A 16,676-nucleotide genomic window follows, 5' to 3' on the forward strand; every position below is an offset into this window, starting at 1 on the left:
AAACTTATCCCAATGCGGGACTGTTACTCGTCGTCGAATTTTCTTTATGCACGTTCTGTGCAAACCAATCATTATTGGCATATGGTCACTGCCCCATGTATCTGGTTCCACCCGCCATTGCGGCATTTCAGGACCCAACCATCACGTGAGGCCTGGAGCGTTTGTTCTAATACTGCGGGTACAGCAGAGGTAGCCACAGCGTGATGGTTCAACAGTGTAAAAGTGGCATCGCTCATGATGTTTTTAACTTGGTATCCTCTTCGGGAGTTGTACTTGTACCCCCATGCTGTATGTGGGGCATTGAAGCCTCCACCCAGGAGAATAGGAACTCCCGGGTACGTAGACCGGAGATGGGCTATCCAACCCAAGTTCAAACGTGTGCGCTGTGGTATTGCGTAGAATGACACTAGAATGACAGGAGTCTTCACTGGTCGTGTCAGGACCTCGACAACTTCTTGATTACCACTACACCATGGCTCCAGATCAATCACTGTGTGAGCAATATGCGGTGATATATAAACTGCAGCTTTTCCCGGAGCTGAAGTCATTGTAGTAGCACGTCTATCTCTAATAGACGGGTTATGATACCCAGTAAAATTGGACAGGGAGCATAGTTTATTATGCTCTTGAATAAGCAGTGCCCATACATGTAGCTTATTGTATTGGAGCTTGGTTTTAATTTCTCCTAACTTGGAGCTTAGGCCCCGAGAGTTCCACTGTAGAATTTCATCATCTGACAGATGCTGCAGAGCATTAGTGATGATGCAGGTGATTCTGAATGAGCAACGTTAGTTGAGCAAGCTGATCTAAAACTGCTGTCCAAACAGCTTGGTTGACCCATTGTGCCGGACGGGATCCAGGCGTAACGGTGGCATTCGCAGTGGTTGATGCGTCACGCGTTGGTCCTGTTTTCTGACAACGCAGAAGTACCAATTCTTTATGTTTGCGTAGTCGCTCAATCTCTCTGGCCAGTGCGTCCATCTGAGCGTCAATGTCATCATGGTCATCATCCGACTGATACAGAGGTTCCGGTAATTTCTGTTTCTTTCTCTGCGACTGCTTGCCACGTTTAAGAATAGAAGAATGCAGTTGTGTTTCTGGGGCTTTTGCTTCTTCTGCCAAGAGCATCTCTGGCTCTTCAGCAAGAACCTCATAGCGATTGTGTGTTGTTACTATAGTCGTTTTTGGTATAGCCTTTCGTATCCGTACTGTGGCCTTCTGTTTAGCCGGACAGTTTGTGCTTGTCATATCGTGCTCATCAGATTTACATAAGCCACATCGATATCGTGGTTGGCCTTCTGGTGTGAGCTTTTCTGGATCAATAGTACGCTGTGGGCAAAATGCCTGCATGTGTCCACGTTGAAAGCAGCGGTAGCAGAATATTGCCCGAGGGAGCTAGGGTTTAGGTCGCAATATGCAACCATAGTAATAAAACCGTTCTGTAATACATTGAGGGCCCTGTACCGTCACTAAGCCCGTACGGCTTTTGCCCATGAATCTAGCTGCGAGCACCCTGTGTGTCGTGGAGGTCAATTCACGACATATTATCTCAGGGGTGTCTTCCGGGTCAATGCCATAGACAACACACCTCTGTATATTAGGGCCCGATGCAAAGTGGGACTGCACAGGTAGGTGTTGATTTTCTGACAGCGGGATAGACGTTAAAGTGCATATTTTCTGTACATCACTGAGAGATGCCAAGTGCACAGTGATCGAGTTGGTAGATTTATATGCTGCGAACCCTTTGTATCCGGTGTTTTCAAGAGATTGGTCGATGACCCTTTGGACACATTTTGTGGCTACTGACGTTATGTCGTAGCATGAAAGGGGGCGTACATGAACTCGATAGGATTGAGAAGGGGTGGGCGTTGGGTAAGACTGAGAGGGAGCGGGCGTAGTGGACGCCGTGGAGGAATTGTCTGGGGTGGCCCTTATCTTTTTGGCCGGTTGCTCCGATGCGATGCCGTCTTCTTGAAGCACGTTGATAGGGGGACCTCGCTTGGCCGCATTCGTCGAACCGCCAGAGGGCTGCACGTCCATAGGGTCACCAGTGTCCGTCGGCACGATTGCGGATTGGTTCGCATTCACATCACGAAGTGGACTGTCGTTCGGTGTTGCATCTTGGGTATTCGAGCTATCCGTTGCACACTTCGGCTGCATAGTTCGCATGGATGTTGTCACACACAGCAGTCCAGTGGTAGGTACAGATGAGGAGCTCACATCTGGCACAAACACTTCTTCGTCGGTCGAGCGCGGCGGCGCGGTCGCACTAGGCCTAAGCGCCAGCCATGCTTGTTTTGAGTCTATCAGACGTGCACGATCAGTAGGACAAGGCAAAGAAGAGTCCTCACCAGAGTCCACAGGTCCCCATAGGCTTCCGAGGAGCTTCGTATCCGGATAAGGGCGAGATTTTCTTTGCTGTCAAGCAATTTCCAAGGAACCCAAGGAAACCACGTCTGCGTGGAAACGTCGTCGTCTTCCTCTGTGCCCTATACTGTTTATGAACATCAGCAGAACAGTATTGCTACTGCCAGCGGTAATGCAGGCGGCAGCGCAATCAATTTCCCTGCGACTACCTCCTCCTCTGTTTAGAGTTAGCATCTCGCGGCCGTACAGAATAACCATGACAACGATTACTCTGTACTGTTCACTAACGTCCGCTCCATCATGAATAAGCGCGATGCCCTCTCTGCACTCATCGACACGTGTAATGTAGATATTGTTGTTTCAGTCCAGACTTGGCTTTCACATAAAATTGAAAAGTCGGAACTCTTCGCGTGCAGTAATGCTTATAATATCTATAGAAATCACCGAATAGGACGGTGTTGCGATGGGACCTCGCAAGCTGTTTTATCTGATCTCGCCTTTTTTATATAAACGTGCCTACGCAGATAGAATTCATGTGCTTTGGTATTCACATAAATAAGAAAGATGATCCTGAAAGAAGTGAATATATTGTGCTGATGCCGAGCAAGAGTTACGTAGGGTGTATCATATGAGAAAGAAGGGACATGATTTGTCAGTGACACCTCAGTTTATATGTGCAACAATAAGATGAGGATTATTGATGAACGTAGTGAGGTTGAGTGTTGCTTGAACAAACTGTTTTTTGTTTGTGATAATGATTTATCCGCGCACGTGCAGTGCTGTACTTCTGGGATGTGCTTATATGTGGTCTTGCTGCGATAAAGATTAGTTGCAAGTCTGCGCTTGTCCCTGTGCGCTCTCTCTCCGTGGCTGTTTGTTCGCGCATTTATAAAAGTGTTTGCTAGTAACAAAGGCGTGATACTTGCAGCTTGTTATCGACGACCCGATAGTAAATGCCTATTTTGCAATGAACTATTTGACAGTCTTAATTAAATCGTTGTTGAACACCCAGCAGCACCAATATTCTTGCTCGGTGATTTCAATTTCCCCTGCATTGACTGTGCTGTTAACTTCTCATCAGTGACTCTATCCTTATCGCAATCTTTTTTATATATATGTTAAACCTTTGGCCTTACCCAGCTTGTTAAAGAGCCTACCCGTGTCACTGCAATTTCTGCCAACATCCTTTCTTTATTTACAATATTACTACTGGGCACGGCGGCATCACCACGATGTGGGTCGCATCTAATCCCTTCCTGTATTTTGTACAGATATTTGGCCTGCTGATCACTGTCAACAACACGCGCGTGGAACCGGCGAACGTCATAGCGGCGCATGAGCGGAATTTCCATGACCTCGAAGCACCGGATAATCTACAAGCATCATCATGGGCAGGGCTACCCTTTCACCCAGCGGAGACGTTACAGCGCTACCACGTGACCAGAGAGTGGATGACGACATGGACGGATTCCGCTATAAAGGGCTTTCCAGCGGACTTGCCTGGTACTGGGCACGGCGGCATCACCACGATGTGGGTCGCATCTAACCCCTTCCTGTATTTTGTACAGGTAAGCAAACGATACGGAAAGTGCTTTCGTTCTGACGATACATTTTTGGTCGTGTTGCCGTGCCCATGGTTGTTCGGCTCCGGAATATGTTGCGCATTGTTCGATGCTGCTTCATGTGTTCGATGGTTACTACTGCTTTGTGGCGACATCGAAACTAACCCCGGCCCTCACCTCGCACAAATAGCAAAACAACTTAGTGAGATTGCAATCGACATTAGGGAAATTAAAGAAAAACGCCGTACTGATATTGACAAAAAAGATAGATTCCTTGGCCAATATAGAAATTGAGGTTACATCGTGCCAGGAGCAAATTGCTTACCTTGAAGCAAGAATTAATGACCTGGAGAACCGTAGCAGACGATCTAATATCATTGTTTACGGACTACCTGAAGCTGAAGAAGAGAAAACCGAATCGCTAGAGGGTGCTGTGAACAATGAGATACTAAAAGGTATTCTTGAGCTAGAACCAGCGGTTATAGAACGTATTCATAGGTTGGGACGGCCATCGCCTGGCAAGGTCAGGCCTGTTATTCTCAAGCTCATAGATTCAAGAGACAAAATTACAATTCTAAAGCAGAGAAGCAAACTGAAAGGCAGGAATTACTCTATTGGCGAGGATTTTTCGGTAAGAGTGCGGGAAATCAGAAGAAAGCTATGGCAAAGCTGCAAAATGAATCGAGAAAACGGTGAGAAAGCCTCGCTGGTATACGATAAGCTATATATCAATAAAAAGGCATACGTTTGGGACGAAAACAAAAATGACAAAATACCTGTTCAAAAAAACGGAACCAAAAAGCAACGCAAGGAAGGAAACGAAACCCGACGGTCAAATACTCGAAGCGAAGCGCCATTGCCACAGACTTAACTGAGCAATGCGACCAGATCCTTCGTCTAGAAAACACATCCAATGTAAAAATCGCTAGGTCCTCCAAAAAAAAAAAACCGGAGATTTAACCAAACGGAAAGAACTGAGGCTCCTTAACATAAACACGCGTAGTGTCACTAATAAAATAGATAAGTTAGAAACCATATTTATGCAGCATGATCCTCACATCGTGGTGATAACAGAGACGTGGCTGAGAAAGGAAATTAGTGACGATGAAATCTCTCCCTCATGTTTCAACGTATATCGAAAAGATAGAACTACCAGAGGTGGGGGAGTAGCCATCCTTGCTAAACCCGAAGTATAAGCTACGATTACACCTGATGTTGGCATTCCTGAACGCTTGTGCGTACAGTTGTCTTGTTGGGGACATAGCTTCTTCATCTTATATGCATGTCACAGGCCTCCGGACGCGTGCCCGGAGTATTCAACTGTGCTCAAAGAACACATGTCACTGTATCATAATAAGAAGATTTTCGTGGTCGGTGACCTTAATTTGCCAAGTGTGGACTGGCAGGGACTGTCCTGTTCCCAGGCCAGTAAGAACGCTAACATTATTTTTGATATCATGCTCGCTCACGACCTAACTCAAATAATCCAACAACCCACACGCGTACAAGGACATGCAAGCTCGGTTCTAGATTTGGTATTTGTAAATAGGGCTTTTTCAGAACATACCATTCTAGTGGAACAAGGGCTGTCCGATCATGAACTTGTAAGCGTGTAAATTCCTCTTCTTAAATGCAGTAGCTACCAAAAATCTCCCATTGGGTATTTTAAGGACTATTGCCGAGCTGACGATGCTCGTGTGCTTGAATAGATGGAAACCGTACTTGCAGACTTTGATGACGGCGTCCCAAACACGGGCGCACTTTGGGACAAATTTGTTGAGACGTGTCATTATTGTATGAGCAACTTTATACCCAGCAAACGCAAACAAACACACAGGCGTACACCCTGGATAACTTGTGAAATCATTAAATTGAAAAGAAAAGTTAAACGGCTAAGAAAGCAGCATGCGCACTGCAAAGTTATCAGCGATCACCAAAGAATCCTTGCACAAGCGATGCATCACGCATAGGATTACTACTTTAAAACTGTAATGCCCAGTTTTATAAAGAATGATCCTTCCGAGTCCCGGAATTATTCCGAAACCAAGAAAGCAGTTTCGAAGATATCAGTTGGCGGTAGCATGGTTACAAATTATGAAGTTATAGCAAATCATTCTAACGCCTATTTTCATAGCGTGTTTTCAGTATCTGGACCATGTACGCCTAACGCAATCTCATTTCAACCATACGAAGTCAATTTTATTTCATATCCTGGTTTGGTTTCTATGCTTTTAAACTTAAACACGAAAAAATGTTGCGGTCCTGACGATCTTCCAAATGTGTTTCTTCGGCGATATGCCGAATGCGTTGCCAAGTTCCTTTTTATAATTTTTAATAGTTCATTGTTAACAGCGACCTTACCGCGTGACTGGAAGACGGCCCGAGTAATCTCTATCTTCAAGAAAGGCGACAGATTATTACTATCTAATTACAGACCGATATCTTTAACTTCCTCATGTTGTAAACTTATTGAACGTATTATAGCCACTCAAATTACAGAATTCCTTGACAAACAACCCGCCGTGGTTGCTCAGTGGCTATGGTGTTGGGCTGCTGAGCACGAGGTCGCCGGATCGAATCCCGGCCACGGCGGCCGCATTTCGATGGGGGCGAAATGCGAAAACACCCGTGTACTTAGATTTAGGTGCACGTTAAAGATCCCCAGGTGGTCGAAATTTCTGGAGTCCTCCACTACGGCGTGCCTCATAATCAGAAAGTGGTTTTGGCACGTAAAACCCCATAATTTAATTTCTTTTCCTTGACAAACACTCCATATTAACAAGTTTTCAGCACAGCTTTAGAAATAAGTATTCGACAGTGACGCAACTCGTCATTGTTACGCATGAGTTTGCCAAAGGTCTTGATAATAATATTCAGATAGACACAATTTTTTTTAGATTTCTGTAAGGCCTTTGATAAAGTTCCTCATGACAAACTAATCTATAAACTAAACAACATTGGTCTTCCGAAGGTGTTGGTCACTTGGGTGGCTGAATATTTGAGAAATCGGGTGCAGTTTGTCACAGTCGAGGATCTAAATTCGCGCCTTCTACCAGTCACGTCGGGTGTGCCCCAAGGCAGTGTGCTAGGGCCCTTGCTATTTTTGTGCTATATAAACGATATCGTAGATATAATTGATGCAACTGTTCAAATTCGATTGTTCGCTGATGACTGTATATTATTCCGTGAAGTTTGCAGCATACATGATCAACAAGAACTAAACAAAAATCTAGATTACATATACCAATGGTGCAACGAGTGGGGCATGGTCGTAAATGCACAAAAAACAGTTTTCATCTCTATAACAAAAAAAAATCCCCTTTTCAGTATTCTTACTCCCTAGGTTCATCTACAGTTAATCATGTGGATAGCTACAAATATTTAGGTGTAACGTTCACTGCTAACCTCTCCTGGAATTCACACGTTGATAACATTTGTTCTTCTGCTTTCAGAAAGCTGTGTTTCCTAAGACACAAGCTTCGTAATTCACCACCAAATGTAGAACTTCTATGCTATCAATCATACATCAGACCAAAGCTAGAATATGCAAGCATAGTATGGGACCCCTACACAAACCATAGCATTGATAAACTCGAAAGAATTCAAAGAAAGGCAGTTCGATTTATCTTTTCTAAATTTCGTCTTGTGGACTCTCCGTCAGAACTAATGACAGCCAATAACACACCCCCCCTTCAGTACAGAAGAAGGCAATTTCGCTTGGGCTTCCTGAATTCTCTCCTCAACCAGCAATTCGCTTTTGACCCTTCATTGTATTTATCCCCCCTATCAACAAGACACACACGACATCAACAACTAAGATCTTTAACGCCATATCTCGCAAAAACAGATGCTTCTAAATTTTCCTTTTTCCCGCACACAGTGTCTCAATGGAATTCTACACCAGAGCGCGATCGTCTTGCCATCGTGTAGCATTGTATACATTTAGCCATTGCGTTCATTTTTGCTATTTATTTGTATCTGGATGTAAAACACAATGTATGTGCACCCATATACTCAATGTGATTTGTTAAAAAAAATTCCCGTCCTGCTTGGACCACGTTATGTGGTCTGCAGTATGTATAAATAAATAAATAAATTAGCCCTACCGGGCTGTTACAGGGTGGGAATACAGAGCACAACGTTCACGCAAAAAACGGTTTCAAACTTTCTTCAAAGGAGTCAACCAGGTTATTGCTCGGAAATACAGACGAATTCAAGTTGTTCCACTCAACAGTTGTCTTGACAATGAAAGAGTGCTTAAATACATCAACTCTAGCACATAAGGTATTACAGTGTCTTGGCACCTCGTCTTTTGGCACGTCATCTTCCCCATATCTCACGATTCAATTTATTCATTATCAATTATACTTTTAGGCAAACATTCCGTGACTCATTTTTTTATTTCCTTACGCGCGCCACAGCATCTAAAATTCTGCAAGAAAGTTTGCGACTACAGTAGAGCATATCTTTCCTCGATCAATAACGAGTTACATAGTGTTGCCGATTTATTTCTTCCACAGTTCCAGGAAAGGTTGCGCCATCTCGCTTCTGCTTCCACTCGTGATAACTGCTCTTTTTTAAATCTGGGTTTGCATTTGCATATTTTGCAATAGATCGCCAGAAAACCATTCAGCAGCCACGCTGTTTTTTTTAATGTAATAACAAAGTAAACATCGTGACTGCTGACCGTTTCATTGCAATTCATTGCCAGAGATGCAAAAGCAAACACAGATCTAAAAAATACTCATAATGAGTAGAAGCTGGTGCAAAATGGCGCGCTTGATAATAGAAGCTGGAAACATAACATTTGGCGACACATGCGTCAGTGGGCCTGCAGTTTCATTATCCAGAAAAGAGCTCCATTATCTTTGTTCGCACTAAACTTGTACGAGTACATTGTTCAAAGTTAGAGCTGTGTGTGTGTCAAATGTGCCTTTCTTAGGTGCGATCTTGTACGCGTTCCAAAATAGAATGGATGTGATCCGTTCCACCGAGCCGCATAGGGTTCGTTAATTTGAACCGTGACGAACGCCATCACGTCAATTGGGACGTGATATCTGCTGTCAATCATTCCGTGTCATCTGCTATCGGACGAACGCAACGGAACGGACCGCCTATTTCGTGGCGTAAAGAACTGACCACCTCCGTTCGATTTTGGAACGCGTACAAGATCGCACTCCTGTTGTCCCTGTCATTGCACTTGCGCTACAAAAAAGAAGATGCCGTACGAACAAGCCCCTATAGTTAGCCTCATCGACATGGGCGAGGCATATACATTCATCATGCTATTCGATGCAATCCTCATGAAAAAAGGCAATGCGTGATCCCCATCGTCGTCATCATCAGCCTATTTTATGTCCATTGCAGGACCAAGGCCTCTCCCGGCGATCTCCAATTACCCCTGTCCTGCGCCAACCAATTCCAACTAGCGCCCGGGAGTTTCATAATTCCATCGTCCCACATAACCTTCTACCGTCCTCGACTGAGCTTCCCTTCTCTTGGCACCCAATCTGTCACCCTAATGGTCCACCAGTTATCTATCCTGCGCACTACATGACCTGCCTAGCTCTATTTTTTCTCTTAATTTCATTTAGAATATCGGCTGTATGCGTTTGCTCTCCGATACAAACCACTCCCTTTCTGTCTCCTTAACGTTATGCGTAGCAGTCTTTATTCCGTAGATCTTTGCGTGGTTCTTAACTTGTTCTCAAGCTTTATGTCAGTCTTCAAGTTTCTGTCCCATATGTCAGCACCAGTAAAATGCACTGATTGTACACCTTCTTTTTTAATAATAATGGTAAGCTTCCAGTCAGGAGCTGACAATGTCTGCCGTATGCCCTCCAACCCATTTTTATTCTGTGAATATCCTTCTCATAATCAGGGTTCCGTGTGAGTAATAGACCTAGGTAAACGTACTCCTTCGTAGACCCTAGAGGCTGACTGGCGACCCTGAACTTTTGTTCCCTTGCCCGGCAGTTCATGATTATCACGACAGAAAGCTGAGCTAGTTGGTAAGGATTCAGTATGCAAAATAGAAGTGAGGCGTGCAGACAGGACACAAGAGTAGAGAAGTGGACAACACGAACGCCGACTATCAACTGAAGGGGGCACTGAGGCGAAAAAAGGAAGAAGACACAAAACTCATCTGCGCATCCTCAGGAATGGTAACACCATGTGTCAATCGGGTACACGTGGTGTTACCATTGGGTACAATGGGTACACCACGTGTCAATCGAACGAAATCATGTTTGTTGGCAGTACTCCCCAAGATCTTCGAAGCCGTTGCTAAACTTTCAATCCAAGCATTCTAAATTAGTAACAAACGGAATTGCCATGTCGTGCCTTAAGTCTTCCCTCACCAGATCCTGCATGCACAAAATGAGCGCCAGTTTTAATGGGCAGGTCCGGCGCCTATTAGAAGCAGGGTATCCTAGTGTAGCGGAGGCCACTGTGGCTCAGCGCCTAAAGAAGTCGGTTTCGAGAGAGACGGACGTGATTACAGAAAGCAGTAATAGCAAAAAAACAGTAGTGGCTATTCCGTATATTCATTCAGTGTCGCACAGGCTTAAAAAAGTTGCTAGTAGATATGATGTTAATGTTGCTTTCACTGCTCCCAATAAGCTAGGTAAGATATGCGCTGCCGTACAGAAAAAAGAAAGGAGCGGGTAAAAGGCAAAAAACGAACAGATATTTGTCCAGTGAAGCACAATAGGAACAACTGTTTTACTGACTGTCGTATGGGTGTGGTTTATAAAATTCCCCTTAGCTGTGGCCAGTTCTACGTAGGGCAAACGGGACGGTTTATCAATCAGAGGCTAATGGAACATAAAAGGTCGTTAACCGGTGGATCGCCTTCTAATGTTTCGCTACATTGCCGAGATTGTTACTGCACGCCAGAGTTAGACGAATGCGCGATATTGTACAGGCATAAGAATGAAGATACGCGTCTTATGGTAGAGGCATGGCATATCTATAATGGTAGAAGTGCGTGCGTGAGTCAGCCTTCGATTACTTTACATAAGGAAGAGATTAAGTACCTTAACAGTTATCTCTCACGTAGGCCGGCACGTGTACCCCATTGACACGTGGTGTTACCATTCCTGAGCATGCGCAGATGAGTTTTGTGTCTTCTTCCTTTTTTCGCCTCAGTGCCCCCTTCAGTTGATAGTCGGCGTTCGTGTTGTCCACTTCTCTACTCTTGTGTCCTGTCTGCACGCCTCACTTCTATTTTGCATCATGATTATCTTTGTTTTTTGCATTTTAATCCTTCAACCCCACTCTTGTAGTCTATCTGTTGCTCTGTTAGGGTCCTCAATCATTTGTTTAACTCGTCTCTAGTGTTGCAAGCCGAAGGTAACTGAGGTATTCGCCGTTGATCCTTACTCCTAAGCGTTGCCAGTTTAATAGCTTGAATACTTCTTCCAAGCACGCGGCGAATAGCTTTGGAGAGATTGTGTCCCCTTGTATGACCCCTTTCTTTATATAACGATGGGTGTAACCCCCTTTCTTCTCGTTTATTACATATCGAGGGTCCTGAATCCAGCAACATCGATGTCATCCGGTAGCATGTCTGGGATTATTGACCGGTTGCCCTCACCCTAAACCGATCAAGATCTTGTGACGCCTGCCGCCAAGGTCATTAGGTGGTGGCGTTGGCTAACGCTCTACTAGCAAACACTAGGAAACATAAACTACTACTACTACTACCAAACATAAACACCCAAGAAAGTGTATGGGGAAACGGCGTCGCGGTAGCTGAAACGGTAGAGCCTAGCCCGCGAAATGCGAAGGTTGTGAGATCGTTCCCTACCTGCGGCAAGTTGTTTTTATCCACCTTCATTTCCATTATTTATCATACCTTTATTTCATTTATTAAGCACAAGTAATTTCCCCGATGTTGTCCTTGCTGTCAGTGTTTGTTAGTTTCTATGATATGACTAATAAAAAACGGGCCCCTCGGCTAACCCGCTTTCTTCTCGTTTCTTACATAACGAGGGTCCTCAATCCGGCAACATTGATGCCTTCAGGTAGCATGTGTGGGTTTATTCGGTTGCCTTCCCCTAAAAAGATCACGTTCTCGTGACGCCTGCGGCAGAAAGGAGGTTCCACATCCGCCGCCAAAGGCTGTGAGTGGTTGCGCTGGCTAACACTCCCAGGTTTCTACTAGCAAACATAAATACCCAAGAAAGTGGATTGGGAAACAGCGCCACGGTAGCTTAATTGGTAGAGCATCCCATGCGAAATGCGAAGGTTGTGGGATCGTTCGCAACCTGCGGCAAATTGTTTTCTTCATCCACTTTCATTTCCATCAATCTATGGTTTCTTGATCTCATTTATTAAGCACAAGTAATTTACCCTACGTTGTCCTTGGTGTCAGTGAATGTTGACTTTTTATAATATGACTAACAAAAAATCGAGCCCCTCGGTTAAACCACTTTCTTCCGCTTTCTTTATACGTATGCTCCTACTTTTCTTCGGGATAATTAAGGTAGCTTTGGAATCTCTGCAGATATTTTCTAAGATATTTACTTAAGCGGCCTGTACTCATTGATGACGTAATGCCTGTATGACTGCTGCTATTTCTACTTAATCAAATGCAATGTCGTAATCTCTGAAAGCCATAAAATATGCTGATTGTACTCTGCGGATTTCTCGATTGTTAATCCATGGATTAACCTAGTTAATGTTTAACCATGTTAAGAATGACATGTTACACATTACCACATTAACAGTACACATTAACATTAACATGTTAATTAATGATTAACCCTAGTTAATGCCATGGATGTGATCGCTTGTAGAGTATCCCTTTCTGAAGCCAGCCTGTTCCATTGGTTGACTAAAGTCAAGTGTTGCCCTTATTCTATTGGTGATTATATTGGTGAATATTTTATATAATACTAGGAGTAAGCAAATGCGCCTACAATTTTTCAATTCTTTAACGTATCCCTTTTTGTGGATTAGTATAATATTTGCATTCTTCCAGTTTTCTTGGACCCTTGAAATTGACAGACATTTTGCATTGACAGCAGCCCGTTTTTCCAGCAGTATGTCGCCTCCATCTTTGATGCAATCGACTGTTATTCCATCTTCTCCTGCCGCTTTTCCCTTTTGGGTGTCTTGCAAGGCGCTTCTAACCTAATCGCTACTTATAGAAGGAGTCTCTGCAACCTGTTCATTACTGCTTCGAATGGAGTATCATGGCTCCTCTGGGTGCTTACAGGTCAGTATAGAATTCTTCCACTGCTTTTACTATACCTTCGATACTGGTGATGGCATTAGTCTGCTTATCTTTCAGTGCATACTTTTTGGTTTATCCTATGTCAAGTTTTTTTTTTCACTAATTTCATGCTGCGTCCATTTTTTACGGCTTCCTCGGTCTTTCTCACGTTATAATTTAAGATCTCTTATTTTCTCCTTGTTGATAAGTTTTGAAAGTTTCGCGAATTCATTCTTATCTCCAGAGTTGGACACTTTCATTCTTTGTCGTTTCTTTATCAGGCCTTTAGTTACTTGGGAGAGCTTGCCTGCTAGTTGCCTTGGTGCCTTGCCGCCAACTTCAATTGTTGCCTCTGAAGCCATCCTAGTTACGTTTTCATTCATTAAAATGTCATCTTCTCCTTTCTGTTCTAAGGCTGCATATTTGTTCGAAAGTACCAGCCTGAATTTGTCTGTCTGCTTTTACACTTACTGCTTCTGGGTTAGCCTGTTTCCTCTTGGCGAATTTTACTCTTTATCTCTTCAAATTGGGGTGAATCCTAGCCCTCATTCACCTATAATCACTGCGCTTCACCCTACCTAATACTTCTACACCCTACACTCTGCAAGAATCGGCAAAAACATGAACTTCATTTTATTTCTTGTTTCACAATTAGGGCTTTTCCAGTTCCCCTTTCTGTTGTTACGCTTCCCGAAGATGGTGTTCATTATTCGCAGCTTATTCTTTTCCGCGAATTCTACCAGCATCTCTCCTGTAGCATTCCTAGGATCGACGCCATAGTTGCCAATTGCTTGTTCACCGGTCTGCTTGTCTCCACTTTTGCATTGAAGATCTTCTAAACCATTATTACAGTATACTGAGTATGTACTTTTCTAATCGCTACTGCAACATCTTCATGAAACTGATCCACTTCATCATCATCATGACTGGATGTTGGAGCGTAGGCATGTGTTATCTTCATTGTATAACTCTTATTAAGTTTGATTACGACTACTGCTACTCTCTCACTAATGCTGTAGAACTCGTCAATGTTGTCCGCTATGTCCTTATGGATAAGAAATCCTAACCCGTATTGCTTCTTATCTGGGTACCTCTATAGCAGAAGACATGGTCGTTAGTCAGCACTGTATAAGCCTAACCCGCTCTTCTAATCTCACTAAGACGAATAATATCCCAACCAATGTCTGAAAATTCCCCCAAAAGTCCTACTAAGCTATCCTCACTCGACAAATTTCGGGTGTTGAACGTTGCAAGGGTCAGTTTCCATTGGCGGCCTGTCCGGGTCCAGAGATTCTTAGCACCCTCTGCTGCGACACAGGTGTGACCACCGCCTTGGCCAGGTGCTCCGCAGCTGCTGGGGAGTGAGGGCCATTGGTTGATCGAAAGAGACACTTGGGAAGTAGTTGCCGAATACTGCACCAGGAAGGCCGATTCCTGTTCTGGTGAGCGAGTGTCTTTTGTTGAAGCTCAGTGGGCCTTCCTCATTTGGTAGTGCCTTGATTTGTATAGAGTGAAGAACGCCTATTTTGGGTCAGTTTGACAAGGTTTCTGAGCATACTGCCGGGTATTTTATCAGGTGTCTGCGATAAGGAGCACCAACACAAAGAAGGTGCCTCCACATTGCGAATGCTCACGCAGCGATCACCTCCAAGCACACTGTCGTTCTCACGTGAGAAAGTGGCGAATGATTCAAGGCTTTGAATCATATCCAGAAAAAATTATTTCAACATTATTTGATGGTAATTAACCAAAATTAATGCTAGGTAAATAAATGAAGCCTTCCATATCGGAAAAGCCACATTCGTAAGGCAGTTTCCATAGCCGTTACTACATGAGAGTTATTAAAGCACCTGTTATTCAAAAATATCTCTATATTGAAGTCTTTCTTTGGGTGTTTTTTTCTTATCCTAACTCTTCGCAAAGGGTATACCACCTGTACTTTTTTTCAGCGGACGGTTATAAAACTTGAACGTGGAAGATGCTATCTCCGTAATTTCATACTAACATGCTTCGCGCCTCATACGAGGTTTATGACGGAGCTCGAATGAAAAGACGCTCAATATGTATGCATTTGTAAGCTTCATTTTGTTTGCTGTCTGCAACAGAAGGTGTGACTATGGCCCATTACAAAATGGCATATAAGCACGTCTTTTTTATTCACTGGTTATTAGCGCCACTGAGCATAATGAACCGACGGATATATTGATCAATAAAATCATACTATTCAGAATAAATATTTATCTCTGAAAACCATCTCAGGCACACACAGAACGACTGCATGCTCGGCGACAAATTGGTGAAGAAAGACTGCGACGTTTCAGGAGCTATCACTGTAAATTGATTGTTTACAGTCAATTCAAGTTTCCTCATCCCCGAGGTTTTCCAAAAGATATTGATAGCCTGTGTCATCAAGTGATTGTGAAAGCGCTGGAAATCCTTCGCAGTTTGTTGCCAACCTCTTTATCTTGGTCTGAGCGTAACGCAGTTTTATATGCTAACTAACAAAGTAACATTTTCTCTTTTACATGCTTCTATTCACCTAAGGAAAAGAGCGCAGTGGGCTAGTTCACCTAAGGAAAACACCGCAGTCGGCAGTGGGCTAGTCGGTGTAAAAAATGTTTGCGCTCAGGTGTTGTGCCTTGTTTCCTCGCTGAAGTCCTTTCCTATGGTCGCTTTGCGTAACAGTTTTCATGCTGTTCACTCTTCGTTCGTCAAGCGAATCACAGGTGCACTGTGCTTTTAAGCGCAAAGTATGCTCATTCCGTTGCCATTATAAACCATGCTTTTTTAATCAGGCATATCTCTGAGTCATGTAATCAAATGTAGTTGCTTAGAAACACTCACGTCAAATCCACCGGCGCACCTTGGAGCCGTCCCGTCCGATGGCACACGTGGCTAATGGTAAAGGAGGAAACGCGAGCAGCCCGGACACCCGTAGGCGGTGGCTTCGCTTATCGGCCCCGGAAGGCTGGAGGCAGGAACCGGGGGGGGAGGGGGGGGGGCATCCCGCCAGGCGCGCTACCAAGCCTGTGCATGGCAACGACTTTAGCTGTCTTTGGAAGATTTCTAACGAGTATCAACTTATCCCAATGACAAGGGTTGAAAGAGAGGGACATATGAAAGACCAGTGGATAGCAAGACGCTTATTTCGACAGCAAGGAAACGCGACACCATAACTTCCATTGAAACTAGTTAAATGATGCATATAGCTTTCATTGATTACGAGAAAGCGTTTGATTCGATCGAAACCTCAGCAGTAATGGAGGTATTACAGAATCAGAGTGTTGACGAGCCGTATGTAAAAATACAGAAACATATAGCGGCTCCACAGCCAGCGTAGTCCTCCATAAAGAAAGCAACAAAATCCCAATGAAGAAAGGCGCCAGGCAGGGAGATACAATCTCTCCAATGCTATTCACATCGTGTTTACAGGAGGGATTCAGAGACCTGAGGATTGGGAAGAATTGCGGATAAAAGTTAATGGTGAATACCTTAGTAACTTGCGATTCGCTGATGATATTGCCTTG

General features: G+C 44.0%; 1 protein-coding gene across 4 annotated transcripts in view; it reads right to left on the bottom strand.

Annotated features, from left to right (window-relative positions):
• LOC142590678 (phenoloxidase-activating factor 2-like) overlaps positions 1 to 16,014 on the bottom strand; it is a 281,393-nt gene extending 265,379 nt beyond the window's left edge. For 2 of the 4 annotated variants that reach the window (XM_075703093.1, XM_075703089.1), the window contains exon 1: positions 15,994 to 16,009. The gene's annotated coding sequence lies outside the window, so the exon portion shown is untranslated. Of the gene's footprint in view, positions 1 to 15,993 lie in introns of all 4 variants that reach the window. The other 2 variants (XM_075703095.1, XM_075703090.1) reach the window with 2 other exon arrangements.
• Positions 16,015 to 16,676: the final 662 nt, after the last annotated feature.

The sequence above is a fragment of the Dermacentor variabilis genome, chromosome 8 (assembly GCF_050947875.1).
Source record: "Dermacentor variabilis isolate Ectoservices chromosome 8, ASM5094787v1, whole genome shotgun sequence".
Taxonomy (NCBI): Eukaryota; Metazoa; Arthropoda; class Arachnida; order Ixodida; family Ixodidae; genus Dermacentor; species Dermacentor variabilis.